General features: G+C 37.9%; 1 protein-coding gene and 1 long non-coding RNA gene across 10 annotated transcripts in view; one reads left to right on the plus strand and one right to left on the minus strand.

The window, feature by feature from the left end:
• LOC103671338 overlaps nt 1-7,231 on the minus strand; it is a 55,334-nt gene extending 48,103 nt beyond the window's left edge. For 8 of the 9 annotated variants that reach the window (XR_005832939.1, XR_005832942.1, XR_005832945.1 and 5 more), the window contains exons 1-2: nt 7,056-7,133; nt 6,546-6,712 (exon numbers count right to left, since the gene is read on the minus strand). This is a non-coding gene — a long non-coding RNA (uncharacterized LOC103671338). Of the gene's footprint in view, nt 1-6,545; nt 6,713-7,055; nt 7,134-7,183 lie in introns of those variants that run through there. The other variant, XR_570846.2, reaches the window with a different exon arrangement.
• Nucleotides 7,232-7,273: 42 nt separating this feature from the next.
• Nucleotides 7,274-15,262, plus strand: part of C1D (C1D nuclear receptor corepressor) — a 19,811-nt gene continuing 11,822 nt past the window's right edge. Inside the window, exon 1 of the mRNA XM_008699934.2 lies at nt 7,274-7,349. The gene's annotated coding sequence lies outside the window, so the exon portion shown is untranslated. The remainder of the gene's footprint in view (nt 7,350-15,262) is intronic.

A 15,262-nucleotide genomic window follows, 5' to 3' on the forward strand; every position in this document is an offset into this window, starting at 1 on the left:
CTATAGGATGATAGGTGCTTTAAAAGAGAAAGATTTGTCTCAAGGACTAAGTGAGGTGCTTGGGAAAATAGGTACAGCCTTCACATACTTCTGCACAAATGAATCTCTTTGTGGTTATGTTGTTAAAGAAAAATGTTATGTCATGCAAACTAATAATTTTGAAATAAACTTTTCATTTTGTAATATGTTAGATTTATACTACAGTTGCAACTATAATAGAGTTCTGGTCTACTTCTTACCAGTTTCCCCTAATGTCAATTCTTTTTATTTTTTAAAATATTTTATTTACTTATTTGAGAGAGAGAGAGATCACATAGGCAGAGGGAGAGGGAGAAGCATACTCATCGCTGAGCAGAGAGCCCGATGTGGGGCTCGATTCCATGACCCTAAGATCATGACCTGAGCCAAAGGCAGATGCTTAACTGATTGAGCCACCCAGGTGCCCCTCCCCTAATGTCAATTCTTAACTTACATGTGTACATTTGTCAAAAATAAGAAATTGACACACATTACTTTTAACTAAACTCTAGATTTTATTCAGATTTCACCAATTTTTCTGTTTTTTCTGTTCCAATATCTAATTCAGGATAACACACAGCACTTAGCACCTAATAATTTTGTCAGAAATATTAAATTAAATTAAATTAATTAATTTTTAAGATTTATTTATTTATTTGGGAGGGAAAGAGAGAGAGAGAGCTCAAGCAGTGGGGAGGCGCAGAGGGAGAGGAGAAGCAGACTCCCAACTGTGTGGAGCCTCCCACAGGGCTTGATCTCACAACCCTGAGTTCATGACTTGAGCTGAAACCAAGAGTTGGATGCCTAATGGACTGAGCCACTCAGGCGCCCCATCAGAAGTATTTTAGACAAAAATCTCAACCAATACTTGATTCTGTCTTTCTTCACTCTAACAATTAGTGTGTTGCAGTTATAACCAGAATTTTGTTAATATATAATAAAATAAATTTTTAATAATATTTTTTCTTCCAATTTTCACATTGGAGTACAAATCAAAATATTTCTTACGCAATTTACTATCAAATTTTACTTTAACTATGGAAATTTAACTTTAACTGGTATTTTCATCTTACTAACTGTATTTAGATAACTAGTTGGCTAGAGGGGCTTCTTTAAAATACATAAACCAGGTTATTAGGATCTGTGGATAAAAAGAATAAGTTTGATGTCTATATGATCAGAACTACGTACAATGTGCATATCCATTCTTTGAGTAAAAATTAATTAATACATTGATAAAACAAAAATAGTTTGGATGCATTACAGAACCTTCAGATGAATACCTGGACAATAATGCATTGTCAGATGGTAATTACTCTCTGCCTGTCTCTTGATACACAAATGTATACCTTCAAACAGATACGTAGCATTATCATAAAAAATAAAGTTTTCATTTATTTCAGCAGTATTATATTTCACCACTATCACCTTTATAATATTATGAAATAAACGCCACTGAATATGTAGCTTATATACTGGGGGCAAGGCACCTTTACGGTTTTTCTTTACTTTTACATTTTTTGATTCAATAAATAACTTGTAATATCTAGGAGAATTAACACTTTTCAAGAAGCCAAACTCACTCCTCTTCCCCTTTATATATTTTACTGAACTGTGGCAGTTAGCTAGGTGCCACAAAATTGTGTGCTGTGTGGCATATAATTTTCTACATTTATTTCTTTGGTGTCTGAAGAATTTGGCTAAGTGGGCCCACCTCTGATCTTGACCTGGGCTCACTTATGTATCTGGGCATGGGCTTTGAGCCGGTTTGGCTGTGCTTAGTGGGATGACTGGACTCTGCTCCACGTGACCCTCACCTTCCTCCTGGGATAATGGGCTAGCTGGGTCTATCCTCATTGCGATGGCAAAAGCACAACAAACCAAGCCCAAATTTTCATGCTTCCTCTTGCATCATACCCACTTTTATTCCATTGGCCAAAACAAAGCAAATGGCCAAACTGGGGTGGGAAAATATACTCTACATTCTGACAGGAGGAATAGCAAAGTCACCTGGAAAAAGGCACAGACACAAAAACGGCTGAAAATGCATCGATCAACTACCTGTTTCTTTCAATGATTTAGCCTTCTCATAACAGGGGTCTATGTTATAATGTTGAAAACTCAGTACAGCCTGGCTTTGTAAGGGATATGTATAGAAACATTTTCAAAGCCTTAAATTGCAAAATATAGTACCTAACTTCTGTCATAAAGTTTAGGAAAAGCAATAAGTAGGTTGGAAATAATGATTTTACAGGTTTTATAGACTAGGTTCGGAGCACTTAACTGAATCACACATGCCCACACCATCGATGAGGACTGATTTCTGAGTCTTGGACCATCTAAGAACGCCCTTTCCCTTTACATCCTTGATCATCATTCCAGAAAACTCAGGTTATTCTTCACGTGGGAATGGCAGGAGGCACAGAGCTACATGCAATTCATACAATGGATTCATTCTGAGTGATATGTTTATTTTCATTATGCCTATAAACATTGATTTTTTTTGAAGGATGTTATTACGTGGCAAGGTTTCAGGGTATTTTTAAAGAGTATGACAGGAATCAATTTCTTAAATAAGCACTGAATTATCACAGTTATTTTTTCAAATGGTTAATTCTAGGGAGGTTTTAAAATCCTGTTTTTATTCTATTTTTTGATGTAAATAATTTAGGACAATAAAGCACAGTGAGGTGAAGATGAGTGTTACGGTCTGAATGTTTGTGTCTCCCCCAAATTCATATGCTAAAATCCTAATGCCCAATGTGATGGTACTAGAAGCTGGGGCCCTTGGGAGGTGGTTAGGTCATGAAGGAGGAGTCCTTATAATGGGATTAGTGCCCTTTTAAACAAGGTCTGAGAGTACTCCCTTCTGCCTTACCCAAGTGAGAATACAAGAATTGACAGTCTACAGCTCGAAGAGAGCCTTCACCCAACCTTACTGGCACCCTGATCTCAGACTTTCAGATTCCATAATTGTGGGAAGCAGCTGTCTACTGTTTATAAGGCACCCAGCCTGTGGCATTTTGTTATAGCAGTGTGAAAGGACGAGGACAATAAGGAAAGAAATATAACCTTTTTGTGTATTTACAATGACTTATGAGCTGACAACCTAGCTTAAATTTTTCTATCCCACCAGATGTTTCAAATGAATCAAGTACTCAACACCCAGAAAACAAAACAACAGGAACAACCAAAAAAAAAAAAAAAAAAAAAAAGAGGAAGGAAGGAAGGAAAGAAGGAAGGGAAAAAGCTCAAAGAAATAGAAGAGGAAGAAGAGGAAATGGCTTATTTCTTTAGGTTAATTAGACAAAAAGTACAGATAGTGTTGGCATCAGTTGCTCATTACCTAGAATCTCCTACTTGGTTTCAAGATAGAATATTCTTACCATCTGGGCATTCTTCCTCAGGGTGTCATGAAACACTAATGACCTCCCCTGAACTAAGCCTAATTTGCTCCTAAATTCTCATTGTCTGTAATTTTTCTATTTCTTACAGCTGGAGTCAAATCAGGTGGCGTTAGACTGCAGATTGTCTTCTGAACTAGCAAGTCAGGGCCCCAAATGGGGCTGGGCATACATGCAGGGATTTCCATCCCTCAGTACCTTATCTGAGCAAAACTTACTCTCCATCAGTCGGTCTCCTGAAAGATTGGAAGATGGAGTGGAGTGCAGGGAAGCTGAGTGGTAAAGCAGCCTCACTTGCTTATTTATTCTCAATATCCAGCGTGAGGAGTAGTGAGAGAGTGATTTAGCTACTTTTGGCTCAATGATTAAACGATGAGATTAATGAATGAGAACAAACTTCCAAATGCTGATGTGGACCAGTTCATAGTTGTTTTTTAATTCATGATATATGAAACAAAGAAACAAAGATAGAAACAAAGCTTGCTATTGGAATTGCTAACATTAGTCTGACCTGCACTTTACTTTTCAAAATTGAGGGAGGGGATGGGGGTAGCAATGGGCAATATTCTGCACAGTAATATTTCGTACACATAGACCATAACCTGTGGTGATTATTTCATCCCAGGTCCTTAAAGGTTACAAACAAGACAGGAGTCTTGTAAACAAATCACCCATAAAGCTAAAGGGCTGAATTTCAGAGAAGGCTCTTCCTTTCTGGTCTCCCATCCATCATGCTTTTTTCCACTCCCTCTCTCCTCTTTTCCTCTTTCTTTTCTTTTTTCTTTCTCTTCCCCCTTCCTTCTTCTTTTTCTTTTGTATTTTAAATTTATAGACAAGTTGCAAAAATAATACAATGAACTCTCTCATATAATTCACCTAGATTCACCAATTATAAACCAAACACTTGGGGTGCCTGAGTTGCTCAGTCAGATAAGCTTCTGACTCTTGGTTTTGGCTCAGGTCACGACCTCATGGATCTTGAGATCAAGCCCTATGTTGGGGTCCGGGCTCAGTGGGGAGTCTGCTTGAAGATTCTCTCCCTCTAACCCCTCCCCCACTCCCTCTAATAAATGGATAAATCTTAAAAAAAAAAACCACCTAGCCACATCTGATATCTCTCTTCACATATAATTACTATTATTATTATTAATATTTTTTCAGAATTTTTTGAGAGTAAATTGCAGACAACATGGCCCTTTACCCCTAACCTAAATATTTTAGCATGCATCTCCTCGGAGCAAGAACATTCTCTAACATAATCACAGTGCAATTATCAAATACAAAAAACTTAACATAGATTTAATACTATTATTCAATATAAAATCTATATTTAATTTCACCAACTGCCCCGATAATATTCTTTGTAGTATTTTTTTTTCCTCATTGATTCGGGATCTGATCCAGGATCACACATTGCCTTTTGCTGTTGTGTCTCTCTAGTTTCTCAATCTAGGACAGTTTTTTTTTTTTTTAATCTTTAACATTTTTTTTTTTAAAAGATTTTATTTATTCGACAGAGATAGAGACAGCCAGCGAGAGAGGGAACACAAGCAGGGGGAGTGGGAGAGGAAGAAGCAGGCTCACAGTGGAGGAGCCTGATGTGGGGCTCGATCCCATAACGCCGGGATCATGCCCTGAGCCGAAGGCAGACACCCAACCGCTGTGCCATCCAGGCGCCCCTAATCTTTAACATTTTTAATCATTAACATAGAGCTATTTTTTTTTTTTTTTAAAGAATGTCTCTCACTTTGGGTGTGTTTGCTATTTCCTGATGGTCAGATTCAGATAATACCCTTTTGGCAGGAATAATACATTAAATGATTGTGTGGTCTTAGTGCATCGTAAAAAGAGACATGCAATGTCAGTTATTAGCTATTGTAAAATTACCATTTTTACTTTTGTAATTCAAAAATAACCTATGATGAGGTGTTTTAAGGTGGCGCAAATGTCCTGTTCTCCATCAAACTTTCACCTAACAGTTTCAGCATCTACTGATGAATCTTACCTGAGTTTATTATTATTATGATGGCTGTAAAACGGTGATTTTCTTTTGTTATCATCCAGAAGAAAAAAAATTATAATATTTTACTCTGATATTAATTGGGAGTCTGGTTTTGCTATACATAATTTGAATACTAAGATCTAAGAAACTTCCTAAATTCAACATGAGAATTTTCTTTTTCTATCAACAATATAATTTTCTAATTTCCTTTTTTTAGTGATAATATTGTATAGTGATAATTCCAGTTACTAATAATTAATGTTTATTAAATGCTTACTCTGTGCTGGGCACTATGGAAAGCACTTATGGTGCCTCATTTGTCTCACAGTTATTATTAGCTCTATTTTCCCAATGAAAATACTAAGGATCAGGGAGATTAAATAACTTGCCTAGGGTCACATAGCTAGTTTGTCCTGAACAACTACTTTGCCATCACCCACCATCATTTGTACTGTGAAGTAATCAAATGGGAAGGAATTGATCTACTCTGGGAACGTGGTCAGTGCCTTTATCTTCCAGTTCCAAGGACAGCTATATTGTTAAATATTGAGTCTCTCATTGCAGCTAAGAGCTGGCGTATTCACTAGCACTGAGGTGAATTCAGCCTCCTAATGTGAAATAGAGTAACAGAAACTGTGATGTAGCATAAGGCAGTGATTTTCAAATGCTATCAGGAGGCATTCCCCCCTCCCCAGTGACCAGACGTTTTGAATAACTTTTCTTCTTCTCCTCTCTATTCCCCCAACTCCACCAGTTTTATTGAGATATAACCGACTTACAACACTGTATTAGTTTAAGGCATACAATATAATGATTTGATATATGTATATAAATCACATATAAAAAGTTACAAATGTAAAAATGATGCTTAATCCCCCTTGTCCTTAAAGAATATGGTCCAAGATCCAACACCCGCTCCCATGCCTGAAACTGCACGTAGTACTGAACCCTATATATACTGTTTTCTCCTATACATACATTCCTATGATAAAGTTTAATTTGTAAATTAGGCACGCTAAGAGATTAGACACTAATAATAAAATAAAACAATTATAACAATATATTGTAATAAAAGCTATGTGAATATGGTCTCTCAAAATACCTTATTGTACTGTACTTACCCTTCTTTTTGTGATGACGAGATGGCAAAATGCCTGTGTGATGAGAAAAAGTGACACGAATGGTGCAGGCATGGTCACATGGTGTTAGGTGACTATTGACCTTCTAATAATTCATCAGAGGAAGGATTGAAGGATTGCGATTCCGGATTGAGGTTGACCTCAGGTAACTGAAACCAAGGAAAGTGAAACCATGGTAAGAGAGGACTACTGTACTACATTTCCAATGAACAGTTTCCCTCTCATATTCTGATTGTATTTATTAAAATATAATTTTATGTTTACCAAAACTAATAATGAAAGATCTGGACTTGTATTTTGCCTTTTTTCCATTTTTCAAGAAATTCATTTTTGCTGTGTTTTACAAAAATATCTTTGAGTGATGAATTGTAAAACTAAAGAACTTGTGCTTTCACCACAAATAATTGGGGAGTCCACTCTAGACGGTTAATTTTGAGGCGGACATTGGGGGTGTAGTAAGAACCAGGAACCAGTTTAAGCAAGAATAAAAACCTGAACAAAGCTTTAGTAACTTTTTTTTTCTGGTTAAGTATGCCCGACGGGTACTCTGGTGGGGATCCGCAGAATACAAATCTAGTAAAAGGTACGCTTCTCGCCTCAACTCCCTCCGCAGGTCTGACCTGAGGCATTTGAGAGTAGAGGTCCTCGGAAAAGGAGACAGGGGGCGGGGCGAGCCTCGTGAGGTTATCATCGAGCGCCGCCCGCGCCGCGGAGAGAGCCGGCGCCTCTTTGACGTCACCACCGCCCGACTGCTTTTCCAGGAGACTGGAGTAGAAGGCCAGCGAGGTATTATTCAAAGCTGGGGTTTGAGTTTTTCTCCTGTTTCTGCGAAAGTTCACTTCTTCCGGGAGTCCGCCTTTTCATCCCCCTGCTGACTGAGAGAAGCGGGTTGGGCTGCGTAGCCTTAGCGAATGCGTTCCCTCTCATCCGAGCTTTGGGGGCAGCATTGTTGCAGGACCCCCGCTTAGGCTTGGCCTGCGGCTGCTTGCCGGCTTTGGCTAACCTTGGCCCCCCACCTCTCTCTCTCTTGGTCTGGCCTTTAGTTTTTTTCTCCTCAGCTCCTCTTCTTAAATATTGAGGTGGAGAAATTAAATGACTTAACAATTTTCAGCTGCCGTCAAATCTTGTTTAGGGACTAAGGCCAAAGTGTAGGATGTGGGGGAATAACTTTACTATGTTATCACCGTTTATCTTTCACATACGGCCTGCCGCTGCAATATTAGCCCACCTGAGATGGTAGGATAATTTCGATTCAAAGGTGAAATCTGTAGTCGATAATCTCGACAAAGTTTTTCTTTATGTCTCAGGAAGGCTAGGTGCGATTCAAACTTCTGTTTAAATTGTCTTTAATGTCTTTCTGTGTGTTGACTGCAATTCAATTTTGGCTTGATAAAGATGTATATGTCCCGGTAATTAATCTCTTTGGATTGTCTGATAATATACTGAACCGAGAATTAACTGTACTTTGGCGTTGGATCTGAAAATGTTGGATCCGAAAATTCAGACAGTTCCTATTGAAATTCAGAGAACCGTTTGTGATTTATGGACATGTTAGAACTCTTTGTTTTGTTGAAAGATAAAATACTGAAGGTGTGAACAGTGGTTTTCCAAAATGCTACCGTATGTTATAGCTGCCTTCAAATAGGTAATGTTTAATGTATCACAGGTCAGAGATGATACAGTTTTTCATAAAACTGCTTTTGATTTTCAAATGGTTCTTTATATGTGTTATTTCAGCTACTGATTCCAAACAGTTACCCTTCAAGTATGGCTTTGAATAGTCCATATTGGATTAGGATATTTGGTTATTTTCACTTCAGTAAATTAACAACTATTACTACTAGCTAATGAATTGAGTGGTAACTGAGCCAAGCACTGTTGTAATAGCTTTACCAATATTATTCATTTAACTTTCACAATAGTCCCATATACTGTTATTATTTTAGAGATGAGAATATTGTAATAAGAAAATTCCATGGTTTTGGAAGGTAATTTTGCTGCTTCATATCTGTAATTTTGAAAATACTTTAAATTAAACATTAGCATTAAATAATAGAAGTAAGTTAATTGTAATCTGATGTAATTATTCATCTAAATTTTGAGCAACCTTTATGTAATTTGTATCATTTTCTATTATCAGACTTTGGGATAAATTTGTTTTCTAGAGGTTAACACCTTCAAAAGGAAAAAGTATCTTTTCTCAGGGATTTTACTTTAAGTTTGAAGGAGAGTTATAGGTGGCATCAACATGGACTTTCTGCCAAAGGAGCAATATTATTGATAGCTTGTTGTATGTGTGTTTCACCATTATTTTCTAAGATAATACAGTGCAGAAAGGTCATTACGGTAATAGAATTCTGGCACGACATACATATGCAGATGTCTCAAAAAATTATAAATTGGATTTTTTCTGGCTTAGTTTATAATTGTATGTCACTCTACTTAGCATAGGAATGGAAATAGCCCTAGAAAGTACCTTATGGTATATTTTTCTTTTGGGTCTATGTGGTGACTTCCTAATATCTTTAAGCACAAACTCTAATCTGATATTAAGATTCTTCAGAATTTGTCCCCAGTTTACTTTCATTGGTTTTGAAGAGGTAACAAACAGTTACTAAGTACCTAATATGTGGCAAGACGTTATGTTAGTCATGTGCAGATGTAAATGTCATGCAACATAAATCTTTGAAAGAATAGCTTTGAAGGAATAGCATAAATAATCAGTAGAATGTTCTGGGCAGAGGAGTGTCATGATCTGATTTAGGTTTTTAACAGGATCACTCTGGCGGCTCTGTTAAGAACAGATTGTTGGAGAATGTGGTAGGCAAAAGCCAGGAGACTAATTAGAAAGGTGTCGTAATAATTCACATGAGATTATAGTGGCTTCAAAGGGTGAAAAGAACTGAATATGGTGAGAGGCAGTTCAGTTTTGGATGTATTTTATAGGTAAAGTTAACACATTTGTTTATGGATTGAATGTGGTTTATAAGAGTGAGACAATTGTCAGGGTTTGGGGCTTGAGCAACTTGAAGGGTGGAATTGCCATTAACTAAGAAGTTAAAAACTAGGGGAGGAGCAGGTGTGTGTGGGAAGATTAGGAGTTCAGTTATGACATGTTAGTCTGTTAGTCATCCAAGTGGAGATGTTGAGTCTACCAAGTCTGGAGTTCAGTGGGGGGGGGGGTTCACTGCTGGAAAAGAACATTTGGGAATTGTCAGTGAACAGATGGTACTTAAAATTATGAGACTGGAGATAATCACCAAAGGAGTGAATGTAAACGGGAAAGAAAAGTAGTATAAGACCTGAATCTTTAGGCATTTTAGCCTTTATAGGCTTGGGGAGATGAAAAACTAGCAAAGGAGACAGAATAAATAGCTAGTGAGGGGCAAGGACAGTTTTGAGAGTCTGGTGTTGTAGAATTCAGGGCTGAGTAGTGTGTTCATTTTTGTCAAATGCAATGAATGAATGGATCAAGTAAAATGAGGTTTGCCACCTTTGGATTTATCAAGATACACAAGAAGAAGTATGATTGATGGATATATAATAACTAAGTCTGGAGAACCTTGGGAACAAAGAAGAGATACTTTTTTTGGAAGGTGTGGGAGCCTTTATAGAGGGGGGCATTTGATGCTGGTTTAAAGAATTAATGTTTCACTAGGCTCAGAATATAGGGGATGGGGTGTGAGGATGGGGTATTCCAAGCAGAAGGAAAGGCATTACTTCTTTCCCTTCAAGGCCATACCTCCCAGTCAGTTGTTTTAAGGATGCTTTCACAAGTCCTTTCCTGGTCATTTCCTCATTCTGGATAATTATTCTTGCTCTAAGTCTGAAGAAATTCACAAAAGACACAAATTAATGCTAGTTATCCTCAACCAGGTACTCGCTCAGTTCCCTGACAATTCTTTTATTTATCCCTGCTCCTCCTAGCACATACTCTACAATGTCATGTAAGTGAATAACATTTACTGAGCATTTACTACATGACAGGCACTAAGGATTCATTTATTTAATAGATACTTATATAGCAACTATGACATGCTGCCGTACTTGGAATGTAATAATGAGCAAAGACTTGCCCTGTACCAGGCTTACGGTCTAGTGTGGATGATGGACAATCATCAAATAATCACAGAAATATAAAATTACAACAATGACAGGGAGAAACCAGGACTCTCTGAGACTTACCTGGTGGATGTGACTTGATCTGAGTGATGAGGGAGCTGGGTTAAGCAGACAAAAAAAATGGTGGTGATTGGGAGTCCTCACAATTCTAGGAATTCTAGGGAGAGAACAATGCCAGAGAGGCTTTTATACCATGAGAATAGGGAGAAAATGGCCTCATGGTGGCTAGGAAATTTATGTGTAGAGAAGGGAATCTATTCATATGGTTCTTTGAATATAGTAAAGCTAAAGAATATAGGTTTGATTTTAGCTGCTATGTTGGGGGAAATGACATCAGGCATATTTGGGAATAAATTAAAAAATTTCAGATAACTGAAAAATTTACATATTATCTGTAAAATATATAATTATTATAATTTTTATTTATTTTTTTAAAAATCATAATTCTAAGAGTATAACATAAAATGTACTCCCTTACATTCCTGTTTATTGGTTTCCCAGAAGTAGCCATAGTTAGCAGCTTCTTTTGTATCCTTTAGGAAATTTACATGTATATACAGGGATGCCTTCACACTCATGTATCTTTTTTCTTAAAAACAAATGGGTTGTATTATATGTCCTGTTCAGTTTTTGTTCACTTAATATATCCGAGTTTAGGAATCTGAGCTCCACTTTATACTTTTTCACTGCCCAGAGTATTTTATTGAATGGCTGTATCATAATTTATTTAACCAGTTCTTGTTAATGGGCATGTTGATGGTTCTCTGCTTTAAAGTTTCAGTATTTTAAAGAGAGTTACAGTAGATGTCTTTGAACATTATCTTGTGTGAAAATGTACTCTTTGGGAAGTATAATTGCTCAGAGAATTTGAACATGTAATTTTGAAGCATACTGCCATATTCCCACCCCCCCCCATACTCAGTTTGCACTCTAATTATTAGTGAATGAGAGACTGTTTTTCCTCACCTTTGCCCATATTAGATACTATCAGTCTTTTTAATTTTTGCTTGTTTGGCAGATGGAAAGTGACATCTTGTTTTAGTGACTTATATTTATTTGATTATAAGACTGAGTAGCTTTATGTTTATTGGTCATCTGGATTTCCTTTATATGTGAGCTTCTGATTTTCTTTGTTCATTTTTCTTTTGGGTTGTAGATATTTTTGTTGTTAAGTTGATTTGTAGAGATTCGTTTTTTTTTTTTGTTTTTTTTTTTTTAAAGATTTTATTTATTTATTTGACAGAGATAGAGACAGCCAGCGAGAGAGGGAACACAAGCAGGGGGAGTGGGAGAGGAAGAAGCAGGCTCATAGCGGAGGAGCCTGATGTGGGGCTTGATCCCATAACGCTGGGATCACGCCCTGAGCCGAAGGCAGACGCTTAACCGCTGTGCCACCCAGGCGCCCCTGTAGAGATTCGTTTTTATCTGTCTTTGTGTTACAAACATTTTCCCTAGTTTTACATATGACTTTTGACTTGTGTTGGTTTATTTATTCATTACTGCACGCATACATTTTTAGGAGGGCCAGATAAAGTATAGGGCTTCAGGATTTTTTTAGAAGGAAATTTGTGACATTATTGAAATAATTAGACATTCTGGAATGTCAGCCTTTGTTGGAAATGTTAGTAATAAAACCTCATTTGAGGCCACAGGGTCTGTTTTGTTCTTATAAGCTTTTTTCAACAACTGTCACAGATCCTGTGAGCGCACCCATTAACCTAGCTTCCCTTTACCCCCAATTATATTTAGAATTGAAATGGGAGGTTATAGAGCTGCTTAAGTATTTCTAGACTGTACTTTCTATTAGGTGTTCCTCAGTTCATGAACTGAGTTATATTCTAAATGTTAGGTTTGTGAGTTAGGTATCTAATTTCACTATAGAAATAATGTGGATAGGTTATATTTTAAGAGATTTATTTATTTATTTTGAGAGAGAGAGCACGCGTGTGTGAGCGCACAAGGTGGGGGGAGGGACAGAGAGAGAGAATCTTTCAAGCAGACTTCCCACTGAGTGAGGAGCCCAATGAGGGTATCGATCTCACAACCCTTGACATCATGACCTGAGCCGAAACCAAGAGTCAGACCTCAATCAACTGAGCCAACCAGGTGACCCTGTATGTAGTTTTTTTTTTTTTTTTTTTTAAAGATTTTCTCTATTTACTTAGAGAGCACACAAGCAGGGGGAGGGGGAGAGGGAGAAGCAGACTCCCAGCTGAGCAGGGAGCACAATGTGGGGTTCAGTCCCAGGACCATGGAATCGTGACCTGAGCTGAAGGCAGACACTTAAACCAACTGAGCCACCTAGCCCTCCCCACCCCTCCCCTTTACATAGGTTCTTATCTCTATACTCAAAGTATAAGTAACTCATGAAGGCTATCTTTTTTTAAATTACAAATTCAAGATGTCCTGTAATTTTGCCCCTATGTATTTCAGTATGCATCCTTAAATGATATCATTATGTAACTATAATGCCATTATCATAGCTGAATTCTAATTTCATAGCAAAATTATCAATAATCTCAGTGTCATCTAACACCTGATCCATATTCAGATTTCTTTGTCTCAAAAATATTTTTTTATGCTTGATTTGAATCAAGATCCAAACAAAGTGTACATATTCCATTTGGTTGTTAGCTCTCCCAGATCTCCTTGATCTCTTCTTCCTCTACTTCTCCTCCCCTTTCTTAGTTTTTCGTCATCACATTTTTTGTTACAGAAACCAGGTCAGTTGTCCAGTGGAGTATTTCTCATATTAGATTTGTCTGTTTGCTTTCTTGTGGTGTTGGTTCTCTGTCCTCTGTATTTCCTGTAAAATGAAGGTTAGCTTTAAAGTCTCAATTAGATTCAGATTCAACTTTTTTTGGGAAGTTGGAAATGCTACAGAGATGGTACTGTGTACATCACATTGCTTTACATCAGGAGATTCATAATATGTTTGTGTCCTACTTTCAGTGATGTGAAGATTGATCCCTGGGCTTAAGTAGTGACAGTCTCACTCCTGTGTTGTAAACTTCCCCATCACCCCTTTATCTGTCAGTGATTGTTGCTTGAATCTATAATTTCATTAGGGGTTGCAAAATGGTGATTTTTTAAAAAATTTGTTATTCCTTTACATTTGTTAGTTGGAATTTGAAGTCTAGTTTTATTGCTTGGGAACCTGATAATCAGGAATAACAAGACTATTTGGGGGGAAATTCTGTCAGAACAACTTATAATGCCAGGAATGTACCTTTTCTTGCTATATTCTGAGGTTAAAGGAGCGTGATGGTTTTTTTGATGTGACAGCTTGGCTAGGCTGCAGCGCCAGATATTCAGTCCAAAACCAATCTAGGTGTTGCTATAAAGGTATTTGTAGGTGTGATTAAAATCTACAAATTAGTTGACTTTGAGTTAGGGAGAATATTCTAGATAATCTGGATGGGTTTGATTCGATCAGTTGAAAGGCTTCAGAAGCAGAGCTGAGGCTTCCCTGACAAATAAGAAATTCCACCTGTGCCGGGGCGCCTGGGTAGCGCAGTCGTTAAAGCGTCTGCCTTCGGCTCAGGGCGTGATCCCGGTGTACTGGGATCGAGTCCCACATCAGGCTCCTCCGCTGTGAGCCTGCTTCTTCCTCTCCCACTCCCCCTTCTGTGTTCCCTCTCTCTGCCGGCTTCCTGTCAAAAAAAAAAAAAAAAAAATTAAAAAAAAAAAAAAAAAAAAAGAAATTCCACCTGTGGACAGCAACTTCACTTGTAGCCAAGACTTCCTGTATGCTCTTCCTTGATGGCCTGCCCTGCAGATTTTGGAATTACTTAGCCAGCCCCCACAGTTGCTTAAAACAGTTTCTTGCAATAAATCTCTTCATATATCTCCTATTGGTTTCTTGCAATAAATGTCTTCAAATCTCCTGTTGGTTCTGCTGCTCTGGGTGAGCCCTGGCTGGTACCAGGAGCAACTCCCCTGATGTTGTTCTCTAACAAAATGGGGTGGGGAGTTGTGGTAAAGGACAGAGAACCTACATTGTTTACAGTGACCATATGATTTATTGCTCAAACTGGGACTTCTTTTTTTAGTTTTATTTTTTTAAAGATTTTGTTTATTTATTTGACAGAGAGAGAGGCAGCGAGAGAGGGAACACAAGCAGGGGGAGTGGGAGAGGAAGAAGCAGGCTTCCCGCTGAGCAGGGAGCCCCATGTGGAGCTCGATCCCAGAACGCTGGGATCATTACCTGAGCCAAAGGCTGATGCTTAATGACAGGCGCCCCCAAACTGGGACTTCTGAAAGAGAAGTGGGGAGCTGAGTGGATGGTCAATGGGAACAACAGACACAAACTGGGGTTGTCTTGGCAGATTGAGACATATTCATTCTACATGTTAGCCGCTGGTAATAGAACATCAGTATGACACAGCCTCTTCAAGGAGCTTGTAGTCAAAGGGAAGTCAAGTACATCAACAGACAATACCAGATAGTGTTTTAAGTGACATCACAGCTTGTAGTTGTGTTTTTCAGAGAGAATGGGAGAGTGGCACTCAGAGAAGTCTTTACTGGCTGAAGCAAAACCTGATCTTAGTCCAAAGTTTGAACAAAGTTAAGTGGAA

The sequence above is a fragment of the Ursus maritimus genome, unplaced genomic scaffold (genome assembly GCF_017311325.1).
Source record: "Ursus maritimus isolate PB19 unplaced genomic scaffold, ASM1731132v1 scaffold_6, whole genome shotgun sequence".
Classification (NCBI taxonomy): Eukaryota; Metazoa; Chordata; class Mammalia; order Carnivora; family Ursidae; genus Ursus; species Ursus maritimus.